At 44.2% G+C, this 12161-nt stretch overlaps 1 protein-coding gene across 3 annotated transcripts in view; it reads left to right on the forward strand.

Moving 5' to 3' along the window:
• The window catches only part of DCTD (dCMP deaminase), a 43336-nt gene that overhangs the window by 11487 nt on the left and 19688 nt on the right, over nt 1–12161 (forward strand). The gene's annotated exons all lie outside the window — the stretch shown is intronic.

Below are 12161 nucleotides of genomic sequence, written 5' to 3' on the forward strand. Positions count from 1 at the left end.
GTACGTCCACTGCATTATCTCGCGTAATATTAGTAAGTAAACTGGAGGCTCTTTTCCCCCTCGTCACATAGTTAATAGCACTGTGGAGACTGGATGCAGGAGAGCACTGTTTCAGGAGTAATTTTGAAATTGGTCTCGTCACTGAAAGAGAATGACATCTGCACTTAATAGGTTTATCTGCTTTGGAGAATTAGAACAGATGAAGGGAATATCACCCAAGTTTTTCCTATGTAATCTGTATGATATATGGCAGAGACCGGGGTTCCAGCGATGTATCATTTACTAGACTGCTTGCTACAATTTTTACAAAAGCCCTCTTTTACTGCAGTTCTCAGAATATTGAGCTTTCTATAACCTCACCCACATCACTGATTTGCAGCTTTCTGCCTATGCACAGTATACTCAAACCTGGCAATCAACTGTCGGGGTTGGGTTAAACAGACTAGGAGGACTACATGACATGAGACATCTAGTCCTCTACCGATAATCTGCTGCTAATGAAACCCTGATTTGTATTGGAACTACAACAAGCAGCAGTGACATATCGCTAGAATCTGGGTCTTGGCCCCTACATCATGCTGCTCTCCGATTAATGCAGCATTTTTTCCATTAAGCCACTGTATGTGTAGTGTGAGTATATTAACTCCTTCACGACCAAGGATGTCATTGGCTGTGTCCCTTTTAATGCAGGGTCGCATTATTCCCTGTACGTGTGCAGCTATCAGGCACAGTTGGATCTCAGATCTCTTGTTAACCCCCTTAGTCGCGCTGCCAATCTTTGACAGAGCGATCTAACGCGCTCTGGTGAGCCATGTCCCGCTCTAATTGGTGGCACCATGACGCGACCATAGGATGGCAATGGGTTGACATGACAGTGTGTGGTTAGCTGATGACCCCTGCCGCTATCATCACTCACTCCCTGTAATGCCAGCAGAGTGCCGACATTGACAGGAGATCAGCATTTCTGCTGTCCATAGGGATACTGAAGCATTGCTCTGATCAGCAGAAGGGATCGGACAGTGCAGTCATAAAGTCCCCTAAGGGATATGAACCCCCCCCCCCCCCCACCCCAAAAACAAATTCAAATCACCCCCTTCTGCCCTCATTGAAAATAAAACAAAACATCTAATAGTAGTAATAATATTTATTCATTAATATAGCTCTATTAATTCCACAGCGCTTTACATACTGATAGGGACAGTATTGTCAATGTTTGTCTTTGGAGTGTGGGAGGAAATCGGAGAAACCGGAGGAAACTTGTGCAAACATGGGAAAAACATGCAAACCAGCAAGTGCTAACCACTGAGCCACCGTGCTGCGTAACAAAAAAACACACAATTGTTATTGCCTTGTTCCGAAATGCTCGATCTTTGAAAATATAAAATCCAATAATCTAATCAGTAAAGGGCTTTGTTTGAAAAAAAAAAATAAATCACAACAATCAAAACGCCAGAATTGTTTTTTTTTTTTTGGTCACCGCTACATTGCATTAAAATGCATTAACAGGCGATCAAGAGATCACATCTACCCAAAAATTGGTACATTTAAAAACATCGGCTCAAGATGCAAAAAATAAGCCGTGACTGAGCCCCAGATCCCAAAAAATGAGAACACTACGGGTCTCGGAAAATGGCAACAAAAGTGCTAATTTTTTTTTTTTTTTTTAAATTTCTGAATTTACCAGCTAAAAGTAAAATGATACAAGATTGGTATCTACAGACTCATACTGGCCTGGTGAAATATATTGTCAGGTCAGTTTTGCCGTATAGTGAACATGGTAAATAAAAAAAAAAACAAAAAAAACACCCAACTAACAAGTGTGGAATTGCTTTTTTTTTTTTTTTAACTTTCAATTTCAATGCACCAGGAATTTTTGTTCCTGTTTTCAGTACAATATGGGGCAGAATGAATCATGTTATTCAAAAGTACAACTTGTCCTGCAAAAAAACGCCAAATGGCTATATTGACGGAAAAATAAAAAGTGTTATGGCTCCTGGAAGAGGGGTAGGAAAAAATGAAGACCAGAAAATAGGCAGGTGGTGATGGGGTTAATATACTCTCCTACCACAGTCTTCTCTGCAATCCAGGGCAGGTCTGCTCTTATTATCAGTGACTGTCAATCTGTGCTCTTTGTGAACCGGAAGTCTTTTACAATTAAGGGTATGTGCACACGTTGCTTTTTTTTCCGCGCGGAAAAAAACGCACCCTCTGGCAGAGGGGAGAATTGTAAACAATGCTTTTTGAGAAACAACGCATCGAAAACGCATGCGTTTTTCATGCGTTTTTCATGCGTTTTTCATGCGTTTTTTTAGGTGCGTTTTTTAAGACTTGTCAGTGATAATAAAGTTGGTTGAACACAGACCTTTGGAAAAAAAAACCTGTGATGTCATTTCCTTCTCCACATTCTGTTTGGATAAATGGGAGGGCTTGGAATGGAAGGAGCACCATTTGAATTTTGGAAAAGTTGAAATAAACTTCGCGCACCAAGCCCCTTAGGTACCTATACGTCAGAAAACCCCCACAAGTGACCCCATTTTGGAATCTGCACCCATCAAGGATTTTATTCAGGAGTATATTAAGCATTTTGAATCCACAGCTACTTCACCCAAAATGTTGCTGTAGCAACAATATTCTCAATTTTAGGCCCGCTTCACATGTCAGTGAAAAACACTGACGTTTTTCACTGGCGTGTAAAACACGCACATGTCCCTCCGTGTGCCGTGAATCACGGCACACGTGGGTTGTCTAAGTGCAATCCAGGCTCCGTTCTCCGTGGCCCGTGATTGCACTTAGAGATTAACTCACCTGCACCCGCTCCCGCTCTCCATGGTGCTGATCGCTCCCGCGGTGCAGCATCCGGCCGGCGCTGACCCCCGCAGCAGCTGCTTCCGGGTTGGCTGTGTCGTGCATCATGAATATGCGCGACAATAATGAGCCGGCACAGAAGGAACAGGGAGGACGGGCTGCAGAGGACATCGCTGGAGCCGGGTGAGTTAAAATGTTTTTTATTTTAAAAGCACGTTTTTTTCTGGCACGTGTTTCACGGATCACACCACTGCGTGGTCCGTGGAACATCAGTGATGCCAGAAAAAAATGGACATGTCTCCGTGCAGCAATCACGCACACGCGGGTACGCCGCATGGAGACACGTGCAGTGAAAAATCACTGACGTGTGAGCAGACCCATTCATTATAATGGGTCTGCGTATGTCAGTGATCCTGGTACGTTTAAAAAAAAAGCACAAACGTCCCAGAATCACTGACGTGTGAAAGGGGCCTAAGGCTATGTGGCCATGATCCAGCGACACGGCGTCTAGTACACAGTGCCAGCCTTCCTGCAGCTGCCCATGCCCACGATTTGGGTTCAGGCTGCTGTGGAGCTCTATACTACCTGCAGAGAACACTCGTCTCCGCAGCATAAATTGACATGCTGAGGCTCGGGAAGCCACGCTACCGGTCAGTTTATGCTGCGGAGAAAAGAAGCACAGTGGGCATGGGATCTCCAAAAATCCTTCCACTGTGCTTCTACTGCACAACGCAGCGTTATGGACGCAGGGAAAACACTCAGCGCCCATAACGCTGCAAACCCTGATTGTGGACACACAGCCTAAAAAGCGTCAATGGATGAAGGGATGTCAAATATATAGAACGTCCTACCCCCGCCTGCATATTCTAAGCTGGCACCTTTAGTACCTTTCATGTGGCACTAAAGGGTGCCTAGCTTAGTATTTATCCAATAAAAAAAAAAAATAAAAAAATGAAAAAAATGGCGTGGGGTCCCCCCTATTTTTGATAGCCAGTCAGGGTAAAGCAGACAGCTGTAGCCTGCAAACCACAGCTGGCAGCTTCATCTTGGCTGGTGATCAATTTGGAGGGCTCCCCATGTTTTTTTTTTATTTATAAATAAAGAATAAAAAAAAAAATAACGTGGGGTCCCCCCAAATTAGATCACCAGCCAAGGTGAAGCTGACAGCTGGGGTCTGGTATTCTCAGGGTGGGAAGAGCCATGGTTATTGGACTCTTCCCAGCCTAAAAATAGCAGGCCGCAGCCGCCCCAGAAGTGGCGCATCCATTAGATGCGCCAATCCTGGCGCTTCGCCCCAACTCATCCCGCGCCCTGGTGCGTTGGCTAACGGGGTAATAAATGGGGTTGATACCAGATGTGTAATGTCACCTGGCATCAAGCCCAGCAATTAGTGATGTCACGGCGTCTATCAGATACCCGACATAACTAATTGACAGTAAACAAAAGCAAAAAAAGACAACAAAAAATGTTTTATTAGAAAAAACACTCCCCAAATCATTCCCTTGTTCTCCAATTTAATAAAAAAAAAATGGGTCCGCAGAAATCCATATGGATGTCCCACGTCGCCTCTGGACCTTCTAGAATATGGGGGCACGTTCAGGAAACGTATCCCCCATTTTCTAGGAGGGCAGACCCTCCATTTGAGGAGAGTGGGTGCAAAAATCTGCACCCACTCTCCCCGGGTCACAGCTGCAGAGTGCGAGCAGCCAGCACAGCTCACACTGAACACTGTGCTGGCTGTCAGCTGCTCTGCTCATGTGACCGGCCAGCGTGCACTGTGAAGGAGGAGGGGGCCGCGGGGGATCAGCGCTGCGACCGGACAGGTATGTATGACACCAGGGGGAATTGGGGTGAACGGGCAGGGCCTGGGGAACAGTTTTCTGTCGCATGTGTTATTGCACATGCGACAGAAATCATAGGAGCAGGGCGGCCGGTGCGCTACTGTGCGCGCGGCCATGTTGGATTTTCGGGAGGGGGGTCGGGGGTCGGGGCGGGCACTTTGGCGACACCGGGGGCTTTGCCAGGAAGTGAGGTCAACAGGAAGCCTCTTGACCTCACTTCCAGGTAAATGCCTGCGTTCTGGCGTGCCGACAAAGGCCGCGGACCGCAACAAAAAAGCAGGTCCATGCGTTGTGGCTGCGTTCTGACCCCACATCATTGATTTCAATGGGGGAGAGAACGCAGCCACAACGCACAAAAGTGACATGCTGCTTTTCTTTCCGCACCGATTTTTGGCATCCAAAACGCTGCGGAAAGAAACGCAGCGTGTGCACTGATTTTTCAGCTTTCCCATACACTTTGCTGGGAAAGCTGAACGCATGCAATTTGCCACTGAAACGCTGCGGTTCAAAACGCAGCGTTTCCGCGGTAAAAAACGCATCGTGTGCACACAGCCTTAAGCATATTGCGCCTCATTCTGACACTCCATAGATTTACATTGTAAAGCCACTTCTGGGTCATGCAGCGCTCAGAGCCACTGAGAAGAGGAGCACAATAACACTGGATGATGGAGAAGACACACACACACACTACATGAACATATACACAGATTTCATGAAGAAAATACAGTAAAATGTCATGGTAGGGCTTCTTTAAATAGAAAAAAAAACCTGCTGACAGACTCTTAATAAATGTATATTGTCAGATGGTCATTGTAGAACAAGACTTTTTGTAACATATACTGTATATTAAAATTAGCAGTCATTCTTGAACTATTTACACTTTTAGCCTAGGCAACAAGCTGTAAACTATCGACCACCTCCGCTGTCTAATTTATAAATGTTGCGCGGAAGCTGGCTGGGATTAGGATGTTATGGCACCTTTTGTGATCCTTGCCTGTTTTAGAACTGCGATTGTTAGCCTTGTGCATAGAGTTGAGCGGATTGGTAATAATCCGGGTCCGGCGGATCTGTCGCGGGTTGTTACAGAAGTCCGGATCCGATCCGGAATCCGGCTCAATGTAAGTCAATGGGGGAGCCGGGCCAGGGAGGGTGGGGGGGGAGAGAGAGAACACCACCGCGCGGATCAGGACTTTTCAACTTCGGGTCCGTCCAACACTACTTGTACACATTCTGCTGTCTAGTAGCAGAGATCGTCTCCTAGGAAAAGAACTGTAAACAAAATAAATGTTACTATGTAAGAACTGCTCAAAACTTTAACATGTAGTAAATTGCAAAAGTTCTGCTATGTAATGCATCCAATACCCATCCATAAAGGGTGTGGGTGGCACTTTAAAGTAGATTGTAAATGCATGGTGTAGCTTTTTTTTTTTTTTTTTTTTTAAAGAGATTGCTGTGCATGTGACATTGTAGTCCGAGCACTGAGAAGTCCTGCTGCATAAACAACAAATCGGACTTTGCCAAAACAGGCATCCCTGAATCTTGTGTTACCCTTTGCAGCATGATTGCTTTAGCTTACATAGCATAAACCTGCTGACAGATTCCCTTTTAATTTCTTGCCTAATAATGTGACTTGGAAGTGTCCATGGAATATTCCTAGATTTGAAAGGCCTAGGTAATGCCTTCCCTGGATGTCTGGCTTCCTATGAAAAACAAAAACCAGGATAATTGTGGTATACTCCGTGCTACTGTACAAAGAATCACTCAAAATAATAAAAGCAATGGTGATGGTTTATTCTACTCGTTTCGAAAGAGATATCCCCTCTTCTTCCTCAGGAAAATCCACCGACCTGAGGAAGAAGAGGGGGATATCTCTTCGAAACGAGTATACTAAACCATCACCATTGCTTTTATTATTTGAAGTGATTCTTTGTACAGCAGCTCGGAGTATACCACAATTATCCTGGCTTTGTTTTGCTTCAGCCTTTGGCACGTGGGATCGGCTGCAGCTGTTATGTCTCTATACTGGTTGTGAGTCTCACAACCTTTCCAGGTGAGCGGTTTTCCTATTAAAAAGTCATCATATTTTACACTGGTAAGACCCTATTGTGCTCCTTATATCCACAGCTTGTTCCTGTCTATTTACTCTGGCTTCCTATGAAGCTGAGCAAGAAAGAAATGGTTCATGAGTAGGGCTGAGCGGATCCAAACTGTAAAAGTCCGGATCCGCGCGGTTTCAAAGATTTTCCGGATGCCGAACCCGGATCCGGAATTCAGAGTGCACAATCCGGATCAGGCACTGGCGAAAATAATTGAAAAATAAAGAAAAACAGGAATAAAACAGCGTTTCATACTTACCGAGACTCGGTGTCATGGCGGCACACTGCTTGCGGGTCGCGCATTCACTTCCTGTACTGTGCATCACATACACAGCTTTCCATGTTTTCCTCACCTACCGGCCGTCCTCTTGTCTGCGATTGGTTGCAGGTAGACGCGTCCCCCCAGCCTGTGACAGTGCCTGCCTGCCGTGCAGTCATCGCAGCTCAGTCATTGTCTGCACAGCAAGCGGTCGGGCTCTATGGCCACTGGCGGTGTTATGTAGCAGAGCTGAAGCGGCGTGGGATGTCATGTGGATTACGCCAGACCTGCAGGGTGTTGGGGGTTAATAAAGAGGTGAAGGAGGGTGTGTTTCGCACTTTATTCCAAATAAAAGATTTTTCTCTGTCTGTATTTATTTAATTTTATTTACAGGTTAATGTGATGCAGGTATCTCATAGAAGCCTGTGCCATCACTGATCTAGGGTTTAGTAGTAGCTGTGCGCTGCTATTAACCCCTTATTACCCTGGTTGCCACCGCACCTGGGCAATCGAGAAGAGTCGGTAAAGCACCGGGATTGTCACATCTAGAAACAGATCAAAATCTAGAGTAAATGGAAAACAAAAAATCACAGAAAAATACTCCTAAAATGTATACCTTTATTGATTACCAATATGTTAAAAAATGTGAAAAAGAAATTTATGTAGAAAATAGGGTCTAAAATACAGTTTAGTATACAATTTAGTGGACCAGCCGGCGGTATATCCCAGCAAAAATGGGGAATAGTTATGTCGCTCCACCAGTCAACTTTACAATCAATGATACCGTATTTTTCGGACCATAAGACACACTTTTTTTCCCCCCCCCCCAAATGTTGGGGGAAAGTTGGGGGTGCGTCTTATGGTCTGACTGTGGCTGCGGGGAATGTGGGTGCTGTGGTGGAGCGAGTCATCGGGGGCACGAGCAGGCTGTAGCAGCCTGCTGTGACTACCTGGGCCCGCTCATTTAATATGCACGCCCATCCTCCCGCCCATCTCTCAGCGATGAAATTGGCGCTGACAGGTGGACGGGGTGATAGGGAATAAACAGCCGGCCCGCATGATCACCCCTGGCAACTGCAGCCTGGAGTGATCATGTGCGGCTGTATTCACTGCCCCCCGAACATCATCATCAGTGCGGGGGGCAGTGAATCAGTACACATTACTCACCGTTCCCCTGCAGCACCGCGGTCTCCTGTCTGTGCCGGTCAGCTGACTTGTGACTAGCGGCGCGCACAGCGATGACGTCATTGCTGTGCGCACGTGTCCACACGCAGCCGCCGGCACAGACCACCGGAGGACATCGCGATGCTGCAGGAGGACGGCTGCATTCAGCGTCGCTGCTGCTGACATAGATGGTAAGAGGAGCGGTGCTGCAGGGAGTGAGGTGAGGTGAGTATGAACGTTTATTTTTTTTTTTTATGTGCCACAGGATGCAGCCATACACCAGGATGGTGGGGGTATAAGATCAGGATAGGGGTTTATTATGAGCAGCATGGGGAGTATATGAGCAGCATGAGGGTATATAGCAGGCTGGGGACTTTATGAGCAGCATGGGCAGTATATGAGCAGGATGAGGGTATATAGCAGGCTGGGGAGTATATGAGCTGCATGGGCAGTATATGAGCAGGATGAGGGTATATAGCAGCATGGGGAGTATATGAGCAGGCTGGGGAGTATATGAGCAGGCTGGGGAGTATATGAGCAGGCTGGGGAGTATATGAGCAGGCTGGGGAGTATATGAGCAGGCTGGGGAGTATATGAGCAGGCTGGGGAGTATATGAGCAGCATGGGGAGTATATGAGCAGGCTGGGGAGTATATGAGCAGGACATTACTCCACAATAGTGTCAGCAGCAGATCCTCGCCCCATGTGTGTCATGACCACATTTTCTGCTTAAAATTTTATTTTCCTATTTTCCTCCTCTAAAACCAGGGTGCGTCTTATGGTCAGGTGCGTCTTATAGTCCGAAAAATACGGTAAGTCCTATGTTTACACTCATTATAAAAGCAATCAATCACAATCATTTTATCTAGATCCAATAATTATCCATATACTGAAAAAGAGAGGTATATGTTACTGGGAGGTGTAAAAATAAATTTTTTATGTATCTCCCATGTGGTAATAAGAAACATATATAAATGTTAGGACTATATATGGTTTTAGGTTGTATGGGACAAGATGGAAAATATATAGTTTACTGTTGTGGTATAGATTTTACATCCAGTATTCTGTTATGCCTAAAGCAACATTTTGACCACAAAGTTTTACCATATATAGTTCTAACATTTTATATATGTTTCTTTTTACCACATGGGAGATGCATAAAAAATTTATTTGTACACCTCCCAATAACATATACCTCTTTTTTCAGTATATGGATAATTATTGGATCTAGATAAAATGACTGTGATTGATTGCTTTTATAATGAGTGTAAACAATGACTTATTGATTGTAAAGTTGACTGGTGGAGCGATATAACTAGTCCCCATTTTTGCTGGGATATACCGTCGGTTGGTCCACTAAATTGTATACTAAACTGTATTTTAGACCCTTAGGGTATTTTCTATATAAATTTCTTTTTCACGTTTTTTAACATATTGGTAATCAATAAAGGTATACGTTTTAGGAGTATTTTTCTGTGTTTTTTTTTTTTTTTTGATTGTCTCATCTAATAGATGCGGCAATACCGGGCGGCTGGTGGCTCGGACTACTAGCCCCCAGCCGGCTTTATCATGGCTGAGAATGAAAATTAGGGGAGACCACACGTCGTCGTCTTTTTTTTTTTTTTTTTTTTTTTTCTATTTTAAATATTAAAAAATGCCGCATCACCGGCACAGCCGCGCAAACTTCTGACAGGAGCGTTCCTGTGTTTTTGTGTACATGCAGGCTCATGCTCAGAGCGCAGGCTGTGTCGGCTGATGTCATGTCAGACTAGTATGAATCTGACATCGCAGCACAGCTTCTTCTGACAGGAGCGTGCATCTGTTTCTGAAACACATGCACGTTCACCATACTGACCCGCAGACACTTGCACTGCTTTCCCCGCCCACCGGCCGTCCTGCTGCCTGTGATTGGTTGCAGTCAGCTGACACGCTGCCACCCAGGGTGGGGCGTGTCTAGCTGCAACCAATTACATGTGCCGGTGGGTGGGCAAAACAATGAATATTGAATTGTCGGCTCCAGAAAGCAAAAGCGTGACCAGGAAGGAGTTTGCTTCCATGACACCGCCTGGGTGACTACACCGCGTGCTCCTACCCCCTCCTATCCACTTCATAACCATTTTTAATCTTCGGATTCTGGTTCCCATAGACTTTCAATATATGAGCACCGGAATCCGGAGCGTATCCGGATTTTTTTTTTTTTCTTCACTCTGGCAGTGATCCGCCGGTCCCGGATATTGTCGGATACGATCAACTCTATGCACAAGATGTCTTACCAGAACTTTTTTCAGATAAGAGGCGATGCAGCAGTCAATGATCGAGTGAAAAAGAAAGAGGGCAAACATTAATGCAACTTAATGCGAGACTGTCATTGGAAAATTACCTATTTGTTTTAAATATCCATCTGATCTTCTCACGCTGGCCATTATACCCAATATTCACTTATGTTTCGTGTTCTTTTCAGTAGCCACTTGAACATAGGCAGCTTTGGTCTGGCTGTGACTCATTGATTATCCACTGCTCTGGGCAAATGGCATCATGAAGGGAGGAGGTCGGCTATGACATAACCTAACCTGTGTTGTCTACTGTATACAAAGGTGTTGCCTGTTATCATAATCCTGTCTTTAGGCCAAATGCCAACATCCGTGTATCATGGAGTACAGTCTGCGATGCGTGGGTCTCCTGTCCCGAACCTCAGTATGCCTATGATGCTGTTGGATTCAGGTCAAGAGACCTGCGGCTGATCTGTGTATCGCAGTGCGTATTCCTACCATGATACACGGACATCTAAATTCTTCCTTAGCATGAAAATTGCAAGAGATGAGGTTTTTGAAAAATAATCAAAACATAATAAAAACGCTGAGTCAAACAGGTCACTTTCAATGATCCCCACAGTCACCACTAGGAGATGTTCTACGAAAGATTCCTTACAACCACCGCACCTTTGAACTCAGTGGAATCGTTAAAATATCTGGCTCCCTCTAGTGGCAGCTGCTGGGAGAGTCTGTAACTTTCTGGAAGTGCAGAGATCAGTGGCAGCCCCCCTTTCAGAATTTCCCCATTACCTTCCTATTTGAAAACTGCTTTGTTACAAAATATTTAAGACCAAGTGATTATTACTGTAGCAAATTTTATCAGCGTAAAGGTGGAGACGCACCTTTAATGTCAATAAATTAATCCGAAGAAAAAAGATGATACTACACAATGTTTCACAAATATTTCAATCTTTATTTATTTTCTAGTTATTTGATTTTTATATTAAAAAATAAAAAAAAGCAGAGTTACTGAATGGATGGCAATAAACATACCATCCAGGGCTGTGGACAGTATATCCAGTGTGCCTATATATCATTCACTATGTAATGGTGCGGAATCCTATAACCTAATGGACATATTCACACAATGGTTATATATTGTCCATAGCCTGGGTGGTATGTTTTATATAGTCCTTCATTGAGTTATTCTGCCTTTTTAGGAAAAAAAAAGGAAAAATCTTTTCATCTTAACAAGGTTTAACATGTTTGTGAGACAATGTGTAGCACTATATATAATATATAATATATATATATTTATTACACTAGAAGGTGGCCCAATTCTATGCATCGGGTATTCTAGAATTTACATAGTGTAGTTAATGTATGATTTTTGACATATACAGTGCCTACAAGTAGTATTCAACCCCCTGCAGATTTAGCAGGTTTACACATTCGGAATTAACTTGGCATTGTGACATTTGGACTGTAGATCAACCTGGAAGTGTGAAATGCACTGCAGCAAAAAAGAATGTTATTTCTTTTTTTATTTTTTTTTTAAATTGTGAAAAGTTTATTCAGAGGGTCATTTATTATTCAACCCCTCAAACCACAAGAATTCTGTTTGGTTCCCCTAAAGTATTAAGAAGTATTTCAGGCACAAAGAACAATGAGCTTCACATGTTTGGATTAATTATCTCTTTTTCCAGCCTTTTCTGACTAATTAAGACCCTCCCCAAACTTGTGAA

The sequence above is a fragment of the Anomaloglossus baeobatrachus genome, chromosome 1, assembly GCF_048569485.1.
Source record: "Anomaloglossus baeobatrachus isolate aAnoBae1 chromosome 1, aAnoBae1.hap1, whole genome shotgun sequence".
NCBI classification, from domain to species: domain Eukaryota; kingdom Metazoa; phylum Chordata; class Amphibia; order Anura; family Aromobatidae; genus Anomaloglossus; species Anomaloglossus baeobatrachus.